This window comes from Galeopterus variegatus, unplaced genomic scaffold (genome assembly GCF_000696425.1).
Source record: "Galeopterus variegatus unplaced genomic scaffold, G_variegatus-3.0.2 Scaffold659, whole genome shotgun sequence".
NCBI classification, from domain to species: Eukaryota; Metazoa; Chordata; class Mammalia; order Dermoptera; family Cynocephalidae; genus Galeopterus; species Galeopterus variegatus.
The window spans coordinates 448,462-460,570 of NW_007726770.1; the positions used below are offsets into that span (position 1 = coordinate 448,462).

Below are 12,109 nucleotides of genomic sequence, written 5' to 3' on the forward strand. Positions count from 1 at the left end.
CACAAAAACTTGTACGTAAATGTTCATAGCAGCATTATTCATAATAGTCAAAAAGTAGAAACAACCTAGATGTCCATCAATTAATGAATGAATAAACAAAATATAGTATATCTACATAATGGAATATTACTCACCCACAGAAAGGAATTAGGTACTGATACATGCTACAACGTGGACAGATCTTGAAAACATTATGTTAGTTGAAAGAAACCAGACACACTAGGCTGGCCAGTGAGCTCAGGGGGTTACAGCGTGGTGCTGAGAACACCAAAGCGTAGGGTTCAATCTCTCTATGGGCTGGTGACAAAAATAAAAAATAATAATAATAAAAAAACAGACACAAGAGAACATTTATAAAATATCAAGTCCAGGCAAATCCACAGGACACAAAGTTGATTAGTAGTTTCTAGAGGATTGGGGTACAGGAGAATGGTGACTGACTTCTAATGGGGATGGGGTTTCTTTTGGGGATGGTGAAACTTCTGAAATAAGAGAGTTGTGATGGTCACACAACTATGAATATACTAAAAACCACTGAATTGTACACTTTAAAAAGGTGAATTATATGGTATATGAGTTATATGTAAAAAAAAAGGAATAAAAGTAACAGCTAATGCCTTTAAAAATATGAGAGGGCTAGGGCCGGCCCGGTGGCGCACTGGATAGTGCGCCGCTTGGGAAGCGCGGCGGCGCTCCCGCCCGAGGGTTCGGATCCCACATACAGACCGGTTCCCGCTCACTGGCTGAGCGAGGCGTGGGAGCAACACCGAGGGTTGCGATCCCGTTGCCGGTCCTGGTCCGGTACGGGGGCAACACTGAGGGTTGCGATCCGTTGCCGGACACGGAAAAAGACAAAAAAAAAAAAAAAAAATGAGAGGGCTGACTGCTCAGTTCAGTTGGGTAGAGCGTGGTGCTGAGAACACCAAGGTCCAGGGTTTGATCCCTGTACCAGCCAGCCAAACAATACATATATATGTGTGTATGTATGTGCGTGGATATATATGTGTGTGTGTGTGTGTTTTAATATGGAGAGAAAAGAGAGAGATTCCATTTACCAGTTACTCAGATTACCCCAATTGTAACATCTTGCATCAATATACATTGATAAACCATGTCGCAACTAGGAAAATGAAATTGGTACAATCCACAAAGCTTTTCAGATTTTGCCAGTTTTCCATGATTGTGCACGTGCGTATGCACACGTGCACGTAGTTCTATGCAATTTTATCACGTGTAGATTACTGTAACCACAGTCACAATCGAGATTCATTACCATTCCATCATCACAAGGATCCTTTGTGGTACCTTTTGTATTCATTCACACCCTCCCTCTTCCAACATTCCTAGTCCCTGGCAACCAGAGAACTAATCTGTTCTCCATTTCTGTAATTTTGTTTCAAAATTTTAACGTAAATTGTTATATAAAATGTTACATAAATGTAACCTTTTGAGTTTGGCTTTTTTTCCCTCAGCCTAATTCCCTTGAGATCCATCCAAGTTATATCAATAGTTCATTAATTTTAATTTTTTAATTTTTATTTTTTGGTAATGCAGTATTGTATTTTACTTTGCCCATTAATAACTAGTATTTGAGAACATTTGTACAATTAATGGAACTTAACCTAAGAGAAGTTAAATTTTCATATTATTTTAAACACCTCAATACCATGTCTTAAGAGAAGACAAGTCAAAATAATTTTGGTCAAAATTATGTCAAAAAATTATAAATAAGTTTTTGGTGTTAGTATATCTACATAAAATTCAGTTTTTGGTGTAATGTTCTTTGGCTGCAAGAAAAAATTGGGTTTACTTCACTAATAGGAATATCTCGTAAGGTTGGTAAGGTCCTTTCTTGGTATTTCTTCTGCTGTTGTTTTTAGTAGTTATCTGTGATTGCATAAATTGAGTTAAGTGTAAGAGTATTCATCATGTTAATTCCAAATAAGAGTACATAATTGATTGCTATAGTAATAAGGAGGAAGACAGGTAATGCAACTGCCCAATATTTTTTAGTCCAATTAGTTAAGCCTAAGGATTTCAGCCAAGATTCAGGAACAAAAGCCTACACAAGATATACAGTAGTGTGAAGCCAAATGCGGAGCTTAAGGAAAGAACAGAGCCATAAAACGCTCTTTCTGGCAATGAAGATGATGAATTTCCCTCCATTTTCCATGCAGCTTTAGGCAATCTTGGCGGAGGATCCTCTGTGCCAGCGCTGCAGGAGGGTTTGAGGGAAGCGAGAGAGGGAAAGGCACCATCCAGCCCTGGTACAGGCTCACTTCGACCCTTGTCCATTCCTTTTATTTTATTTTGGGGGGTCAACAAAATTTTATTGGGTAATTACTATCTTCCTGGAGCTATGGAGGTACCTAATAGAGTCCCTGCTCTAAACTATAGCTTTTATTTTTTAATATGATGGATAGTGAAAAAAATATGTAAACCTATTAATAAATGAAATAAATACAAGCAAGCTCTGAGGTAGTAAACCCGCCCCCCTCCCCCCGGGATGGGTAGAGAGAAGAATGAGCGTAACTAGGAGGAGTGTAGAAAACTGGCATTAAATAGGTCAGAATCATGATACCAAATTTTAATCTTAAAACACACAAGAGAGAATAAATGTGGGATAACAGGGATATAAGTTGCTCTGTGAGAGGTTTGCGTTCTGGCTGACTTTAAGAACATGAAGTGTTCTAGAGCCCAGCAAAGGCACAATGAAGTGTAAAGGAACTAATCCACCTTCCTCTTTCCCAGTGACTCATTAAAACTTTTCATAATGGAAAATTGACAAGGGATTTTTCTTATCTGCCTTGAAATGCAGTTCTACTGAATACTACTTTACCATGAGTAATCAGACTTCCTGTTCTAATGTCCAAATTCAGCTTGATCTGCATTCTGAATCCCAAATAAGTACGTCCTGCTGCTTCACTTGGAGACCTTCAATAAACATTTTTTAAATTTTGTTTTGGTTTTGTTGTTGTTGTTAAAATGTTTTAAGTTTATTTATTAATTTATTTTTTTACATTCTAAAATGTTGGAGCAGTTGGGGGGAAGGGGGAGAAGGGAAGAGAGAAGGAAATAGGGTGGGAGGAGGAGGAAGGAAGGGGGCGTGGTTGAGGCCCATGGCACCCCCCTCATTCCTTCAGGGGAGACAAGGGGGCTTCCAGTGGTGGTTCAGTCATTGCTGGACTGGATGCAAATGTCAGGGGGGCATGACTAAGTCCTCCACCCCCCACCACACTGCTCAGAGCCTGGGGCTTCCTGTGGCATCTCGGTGATCATTGCCAGGCTGGTTGAGGGTGTTGGGTGGGAGGGGCCGAGGCCCTTGGCGCCCCAAATCCCCAGCTCAGGAGCATGGAGCACTTCCTGTGGCAGCTTAGTGGTTTTCACTGGGCTGATTGTGAGTGTCAGGGGGTATGGCTGAAGCCCCCAGCCCTCCCTGCTCCCTGGCTTGGGAGGTCAGTGGGCTGCCAGTCCTTCCAGGTTTTATAGGTGAACTTTGGTGATATGAGACTTTTACTGGTTAATATCAAACTTTATCTCAGATCTGTGGGCATTTTGTTTTTTCTTTCAGTTCTGTGATGGATTATTCGCTGTTTTCACCACTTAAACTCCACACTGGAACTAATTTGTTGTCCTTTGCTTCTAAAATGGAAGAACTTCCTGTGCAGACCAGCACTTGAGCCCTGTGGTTGAGCTAAATTACTGCTCTGCTGCTGACTCCTTAGGGAAGGCTTTCTCTGCAGCTCAGGTTTTAATTGTTGAATTGTATGTACTTCTGGGTCTTGTGAGTTCCAGTATACCTGGGTTGTGTGGAAACTCTGAGCTGGGCCTGAGACTTTTCAGCAAAGATCTGTATTCCTGACCAGTCTCCACTGAGTGGTCCTGTACTGATTGGGGAGCAGATCAACTGTCCATGCTGTGTCCCAACATTCCCCTGGTGGGCCCGTCTCCCCCACTGCTTGCACTCCAAACACTTCTCATGGGACGGGCCATGCACCAGTCCCTTGCAATGACTCATTGGCCTCTGAGTGGCTCCTTTTTTCAGTTGTTATGGCTCCTTGCTCCTATGTGGGTCCACTGTTAGTGGTCTTGCCAGCCTGAGGGTCACCAAGACCCTCTTCTCCACTGCCACCTCCAAGCAACCTCATCCAAAGGGCACAGCTGCAGCTTTTGCCAATTTTTGTTCCATGCGCTCACCAGCTGCAGCCTTGAAGTGGCCAGGATTTGAAATGGTGGGAGACCATTCTTTCTCCCATGGTGGCTTCTCCCACCTTCATGAACTCCATAGGTCTCTCCTCTTCCCCTGAGCTCTAGTGGCCCCAGCTTGGCTGTCCTTGCTTTTTAATAGTTGTAAATTGGTTGATTTGTGGGAGAGAGTGATGCTGGGGACTGTCTATTCCACCATTTTGACCAGAAGCTCCTCCTTTTATTTTATTTATTTATTTGTTTACTTATTTGTTTTTTAATTTTTTTTTAAAAGATGACTGGTAAGGGGATCTTGACCCTTGACTTGGTGTTGTCAGCACCACGCTCTCCCAAGTGAGCAAACCAGCCATCCCTATATAGGGATCCAAACCCATGGCCTTGGTGTTGTCAACACCACACTCTCCCAAGTGAGCAACAGGCCTGCCCATCCTTTTATTTTAAAATAAATTTTTATTTCAGAACTATTTGGATTTGCAGAATTATTATTTTGTAGAATGTCCTTCAATCGTGATTTGTCTAATGCTTTCCTTAGGATTAGATGGCGGTGATGTGTTTTAGGGAGGAAGACCAGCAAGGTAAAGTGCCGTTCTCATAACATTGACATCACTATTGATGTTGCCCTTGACCAGTTGTTTTGAGATAGTGTTTGTCAGGTTTCTCCACTGTAAAGCTACTTTTTTTTCCCCATCCCATTATATAATGTATTCTCGGGAAGAAAATCACTATGCACAACCCACGTTAAGGAGTAAGAAATTACGTTCCACCTCTTAAGGGCAGAATATCTGCAGCAATTATTTGGAATTCTTCTGCATGGGAAATATGTCTAATCTCCCCAATTTAGTTTTTTTTTTTTTTTTTTTTTTTCCTTTTTTGTCTTTTTTCGTGACCGGCAACGGATCGCAACCCTCAGTGTCGCGCCCGTACCGGACCGGGACCGGCAACGGGATCACAACCCTCGGTGTTGCCCCCGCACCTCGCTCAGCCAGTGAGCGGCTGGTCTGTATGTGGGATCCGAACCCTCGGCGGGAGCGCTGCCGCGCTTCCCAAGCGGCGCACTGTAGCAGTGCGCCACTGGGCCGGCCCCCAATTTAGTTTTTTATTCAATCATTTATTTATATCAATATGGACTCATGAATATTTATTTTATACTTAGGGGTATAAACTAATACTACTTTATCCATTTTGTTTCTCAAATTGTTCCAGCTTTGGCCATTAGGAGCTCTTTCAGTTGGCTCCTGTATCTCTTTGACACATGACCATTATTGTGGGGGTTTTGTGTCTTCTTTTTTGAGCACTTTTTTACTTCTTGGCACTACAAGATGCTCTAGGCTCAAATTGTATATTTACTACCCTATTTCTAGAATCAGCCTTTTCTCCAAGGAGCCTTAGGGTTCCTTTTTTTCTTTTTTTTTTAAAGATGACTGGTAAGGGGATCTTAACTCTTGACTTGGTGTTGTCAGCATCACACTCTCCCAAGTGAGCCACAGGCCGACCCTCTTAGGGTTCCTTTTATTGGAGAATGTTATTAGAAACCAAGATCTGGACTCTAGATGTGTTGTTCATTTCTACTGGGGTGTCATTTCTTTGAGACCCTCTCAGCTGACAGAGCAAAGAAATATAGATGTGTATAGTAACCCATATATATATATATATACACATATCTATAAATATTTCTATAACCACCTGTACCTATATTAAGCTAAACATGAGTTTATATTCATAACTCCAACTCTAATCCATCACAACATGGATTATTCTAGCTTCTTCCCTTTGCTTATCTGTAATCTCCTGCTCTAACTATGGCACCCGTCATCCATCATTCACTTTTTTTTTTTGCAGATCTTCCGCCCCCCCTTATCATTCATTTACATAATTTTTCAAGTCCAGAATACATGTATAGTGGTTTCAGAATTGCTAATTCTGAACCCATATCCCCATGGGAAACAACTTTATCAACTGGAATATTGTACTTATATACAATTCCTTTTGCTTTTAGTCTTACAGACTCCTCTCATTTACAAAGTTACTTAGGTCAGCACCTTATTCCTCGACCTCTTTCAGTGAGGTTGTTTCATACATTTGTAATATGTTTACATGCTTTACCTATGCAAGCTGCCCCTACTCCAAACACATGACAGCCACTGATCTGTTTACCAACTCTATATTTTTCCCTTTTTCAGAATGTCATATAATTGGACTCATATAGTATGTTGTTTTTTTCAGACTGGCTTCTTTCATTTAGCTATATGCATTTAAGATTCATATGTGTGTTGAACAGCTCATTTCTTTTTACTGCTGTAGAATATTTCATTGTATGGATGCACCAGTTTGTATATCCACCACCACAGTTAAGATGCAGAATAGTTACAGAACCACAGGATCTCTCTTGTTGCCTTTTATAACCATACCCGTCTCTTCCGCCCTGCGTGACTAATCCCTGGCAACCACTAACCTATTCTCCATTTCTAAAATTTTGTTATTTCAAGATTGTTACATAAATTGAAGCATATAGTATTTATCATTTGGGATGGACTTTTCTCTCTTTTTTTGACTCAGCATAATTTCCTTGAGATCCATCCAACCTGTTCCATGTATCAATAGTTCATTCCTTTTTACTGCTGCATAGTATTCTATGGTATAGAAGTACCAAAGTTTGTTTAACCATTCACCTGTTGAAGGACATTGGGGTTGTTTGTTTAACCATTCACCTGTTGAAGGACATTGGGCTATTATAAATAAAGCTACTACAAATATTCATGTACAGGTTTTTGTGTGAACATTATTTCTAAGGAGTGCAATTGCTGGGCCAAATGGTAAATACAATGGGTCTTCAAAAAATTCATGGAAAGATTCATATTATCTTTTAATTCTATTTTTCCATGAACTTTTTGTTTTTTGTTTTGTTTTGTTTTGTTTTGTTTTGGGCCACTGGCCAGCATGGGGATCCAAACCCTTGACCTTGGTGTTACAAGGATATGCTCTAACTAGCTGAGCCAACAGCCAGCCCAATATTTATGTTTTGGTGGGGGAGGGAGGGTTGGTGCCTGGCCAGTAAGGGGATCTGAATCCTTGACCTTGGTGTTATTAACACTGCTCTCTAATTTTTTCCCCCACACAATAAAAGTTTTTAATTTTAAAGAAGTAAAATTTATCAATTTCTCTTTTTATAATGCTTTTAGCACTAAGTCTAAAATCTCTTTGGCCAATCCAAGATACCTAAGATTTTCCTCCTTTTTTTCCCTAAAAGTTTTATACTTTTATGTTATACATTTTTTCCTGGTTTTTTTTTTTTTTTTGTTTTTTTATTTTGCTTTATTTTAGTTTTTTATTTGTTTTTATGTTATACATTTAAATACATAATACTCCGTGAACTTTTTGAAGTACCCTCATATATGTTTAGGTTTGTCAGAAACTGCTAAACTCTTTTCCAGAGTGGTATACCATTTTACTTTCTCATCAGCAATGCATGGGTGATTCAGTTTTTCCCCATGCTTGCTAGCATTTAGTATTATCACTAATTCTCTTCCAGCTATTCTGATAGATGTGTGCATACTTTGTTTTGGAAAGCTGTGCATATCTTAAAGCAGTTGAACCAATACCAACTAGCTAACATTTCCTGTTTGACTGCTCCAACTTAAGCTCTTTGAGCGTGGAGGAGACCCAGATCCTGCATGTGAGGGACTGAAAAGACGAGACTTGAGCATGAGAGGAAGCCAGTTCCTCCAAAGTCAGCTGTAAGAGCCCTCCAGACTCAACAGTAATGATGAGTGTTGGATGATCCCTGAATCCCTAATAGGAACCTGTGTCAGGAAAAGCTTCCCTGTGAACCATATAGCTCAGAAGAACAACTCCATGGATGGGTTAAAGAAAGAAATCACTGTCTGGATTCAGCAGAGGCTCAAAGTCACCTGTTTGAAGCTCCAGGGAAAGGAATGGCATTTACTTTCTGGGTCTCCAAAAAGGGGTTTGGATTCTGCCTGTGTTTTGCAAAGAAATAGGATAAAGCTAACAAAGGCTCCTGCCCACCAATGGCAAAATGGGACCGATTTTCAACCTGAGAGAGCACCCTGACACTTCCTAGTGGATTCTGTTAAAGATTCCTAGGTTATCATCCAAGTCCAACTTCTGTCTATTGTATCAAGCCTACAGCAATAAATTCAATTTACTGACAGTTGTGACTATGGATAAAACCATGTTACTGTATAATTAATGGATCTCAGTTACATAAGAGCAGCAGACCTTGATGTATCAAAAAACTTGGCTTTAAAAAACCCAACTCTTTAGACAAAGGTCAGTTTTGTCTGGAATGACACAGAACACCGTGCTTAGGACCTAGAGGAATAATGCTGTCAGGGGCCTCTTTGTCCTTCCTGGCACATCTTTCTCCACCCCTACCCTTCCTGCCCTTCACCCTAGGAGACACCTATTGTCTATACTCTAGTCTTAGTTTTGAAGGTATTTATTTACACCCCACCCTACTCCAAAAAGCTTTGAGGAAATTTAAAATCAAAACATTTTCCTCTATAAAACAGCACAACAAAAAGGAAAACAGAACCAAAACTAGTTATAAGGAGCAGAAAAATAGATGTGGCCAAATCAGCATTTATCATCCACAATGATCATATTTTGCTTTCAAGAATAATACTGTTAGCATCTAATACTCAGATGCAACAACACTCTTAGAAAAGCATCATTTGACTTTTCCCATATGATGTCTTCAAAGTTCAATTTATAAACAAACAAACAAAGAAAAACAAAGTTCAATTTGTACTCCCATATTTTCTATTTCACTATTTTGTTTCTCAATTACTGAACTTTCAGTGGCTTATTCACTTAAATAAACACCTTAAGAAGGATTTGCCAGTGTCTGAGACTTCAGCTGATGTTTATTACACGTTCTAGAAAATAGTACGGATGGCTCCCCTTTTGTTCCCATGGACATTCATCTCAAAAACTTTCTGATAACTTGCAAAGATATGATCAAGCCGGGGCTGTGGACTGAATTGTGTCCTTCCCCTCAAATTCATATGCTGAGGCCTTAACCCCCAGTGTGATGGTATTTGGAGGTTGGGCCCTTGGGAAGTAATTAGGTTTAGATGAGGTCACAAGGGTGGGGCCCTCATGATAGGATTAGTATTCTTCTAAGAGTAAGAGACATCAGAGCGCTCTCTCTCTCTCTCTCTCTCTTTCTCTCCCCCCCCCCCACCCCATGTGAGGACACAGTGAAAAGTCTGCTGTATGCAAGCCAGGAAGAGGCCCTCAGCAGGAACAAAATCAGTCAGTCTCAGACTTCCCAGACCCCCAAATTGTGAGAAATAAATGTCTGTTGTGTAAGCCACCATCTACGATATTTTGTTGTAGCGGCCTGAGCTTAAGACAGCCAGATCAACTGATGAATAAATATACATTGAGGTACTCCTGTTAATATATGCTGTCTGAAGATTGTCTCTCTTGTACACTACAGAGTCCTCATACAATGCCTGAGACACAGTAAAGACTCAAATATTTACTGAAAATTCTTGGGTGCCTTCTCTGAGCAGAATACTGTTCTTAGACCTTCTGGGAATATGCAGAAATAAAGGATTCAGGGGTTGATCAGCACCCCCACCCCCCATACCCATCCAAGGCCTGTCATGGCACATATAAAGGCACTTCAAAAAGTTCATGGAAAAATTTGTATTATCTTTCAATCCTCTTTTACCACAAACTTTTCAAAATACCCATGTCCATCTAATGGTGGGCAAAGGCTTCGAATGCAAAGGCCTTTCAGAATAGCCGAGATTCCCTGTGCGGTTCCTATCTTCCCTGAAGGCCATAGAAACCCGCACAGGCCCATCATGTGGAACCGGGAGGGGTATATTCACTGGATGAGGTGAGTATGAAGCTCTGACAAGCCTTGGCTAGCAAGTAGAAATATCCCAGCATGTAGTAACCCCTTCAACCATTCAGCCTCTGGAAGTGTCCACAGTGCCACCATTTCTGAGAGAAACTGGTAGCAAGAAATCACCTGTGAAATGACCCCCTAGGTCCTTTAAGTTCTGTGGTTGTGGTTTATCCCAGTGCCATGACAGGACTGCCTCAAACTGGGCCCAGACCTCCCAAGCCAAAGGACTTACTGACCCCCTGTGCTGTTAATGCTGCCACATGACTTTCCGCTGCTGCCCTATCATCCTTTCTGAATATTTAAGTGCCTGTTAGTTTAGGGTGGTGCTTAGATGCTGTACGACTTTAAGTCTGGCCCCTGCCCTCTGTTTGCCTAAACAGGCAAATGTTTAGGGTGGGAGAACCAACTGAAAGACCAACTAAGGAATAAACCATATGAGATATGCACTCCCAATGCTCCAAACCGTAGTCTGAGAGTAAAATCCCCACTCTGTTTAATCAGACCGTAATACTTCTCTTTTTGATGAATACATTAATCAGAGCAGTTACCTCAACCTTAGCACTATTAGCATTTTGGTCAAGATAATTTTTTGTCGGGAGTGCTGTTCAGTGCATTGTCGGATGTTTAGCAGAATCTCAGGCCTCTACTCGCAAGAAGCTAGTAGGAGCCACCCCCAACCAAAAAATGTCTCCTAACATTGTCAATGTCCTGATTGAGAACCAGTGGGGTAAAATAAGCAAAGCAATCTGAAATCCAGGCCTATAAAAAAGTCAATGAATGCATCAACCAAAAGCTGATGGAATTTTTCATTAAAAAGATGCAAGGGTGTTATAACAACAAGATCAAGGGTTTGGATCCTGGTACTGGCTAGCTGAAAAAAGATAAGTTAAATGTCTGTATCCTGCCAAGTGATGACCAAGCAGCTGCCGGAAGCCTCCCGGTCCACTAAGCCAGGGTGGGGTATGCCGAGGGCCTCTGCTGTTCCTCCCCTCACCCCTCATGGATGACCCAGCCACTGCCAGAAGCCCATCGGGCACCTGAGTTGAGGTTGTGGGTGCCAAAGGCCTCGTCCAAGCCACCCCGACATTTGCATCCAGCCCAGAGATGACCCAGCTGCTACTGGAAGCACCCTGGGTGCCTGAGTGGGGGTTGGGGGCTTGAGGGCCTTGGCCACACCTCCCAGATGCCAGCATCCAGCCCAGCAATGGATGACTGAGCTGCCACCAGAAGATCCCCCAAGCTCTCCCAATTCCCACACCAGAATGGGGAATGCCACAGGTCTTGGCCAAGCGCCCCCACCCTGTGCAACCAGGCCAGCAAAGGAGTCAGCCGCGGGGCCAGCCCCTCACCCCTCTTCACTCCCCTCTCCCCCTTCCCTGTTGCCTCCTCCCCCTCCCCCCAACTGCTCCGCAATAACATCTTAGAATGTAAAAAATAAATAAATAAATCTAAAAAATAAATAAATAAAATGAATGAACAAAAAGAGGTACAATGTCAGTAATTGGTGAAAATCACAACTTTCTGTAACTTTGAAACTGTTTACAAATAAAATTTTATTTTTTTTTAAAGATGGCCAGTAAGGGGATCTTAAATCCTTGACTTGGTGTTGTCAGCACCACGCTCAGCCAGTGAGCGAACCAGCCATCCCAATATGGGATCCGAACCCGGGGCCTTGGTGTTATCAGCACCACACTCTCCCGAGTGAGCCACAGGCCGGCCCCAAATAAAAAAATTTTTAAAGGGAGAGAAAAAGACAGACATAGCTTAGATTCAAGCTTGATTCCTTTCTTTTTAGTAGCTTTATTGAGATATAACTCATATACCAAACTATTCACCCATTTAAAGTCAATGTTCTTATTTAAACTCTATTTTTACATTCCATTTAAAGTCGATGTTCTTTAGTAAGTTCGTAGGGTTGTGCAACCAACACCACAATCTAATTTTATTTATTTTTTTATTTCTTCACAATCTAATTTTAGACATTCATTTCCCTCTAAAGAAATCCCATACCCATTAGCA

At 41.4% G+C, this 12,109-nt stretch overlaps 1 pseudogene; it reads right to left on the reverse strand.

Moving 5' to 3' along the window:
• Window positions 1–1,761: 1,761 nt before the first annotated feature.
• Window positions 1,762–2,166, reverse strand: LOC103589192 (annotated as a pseudogene).
• Window positions 2,167–12,109: the final 9,943 nt, after the last annotated feature.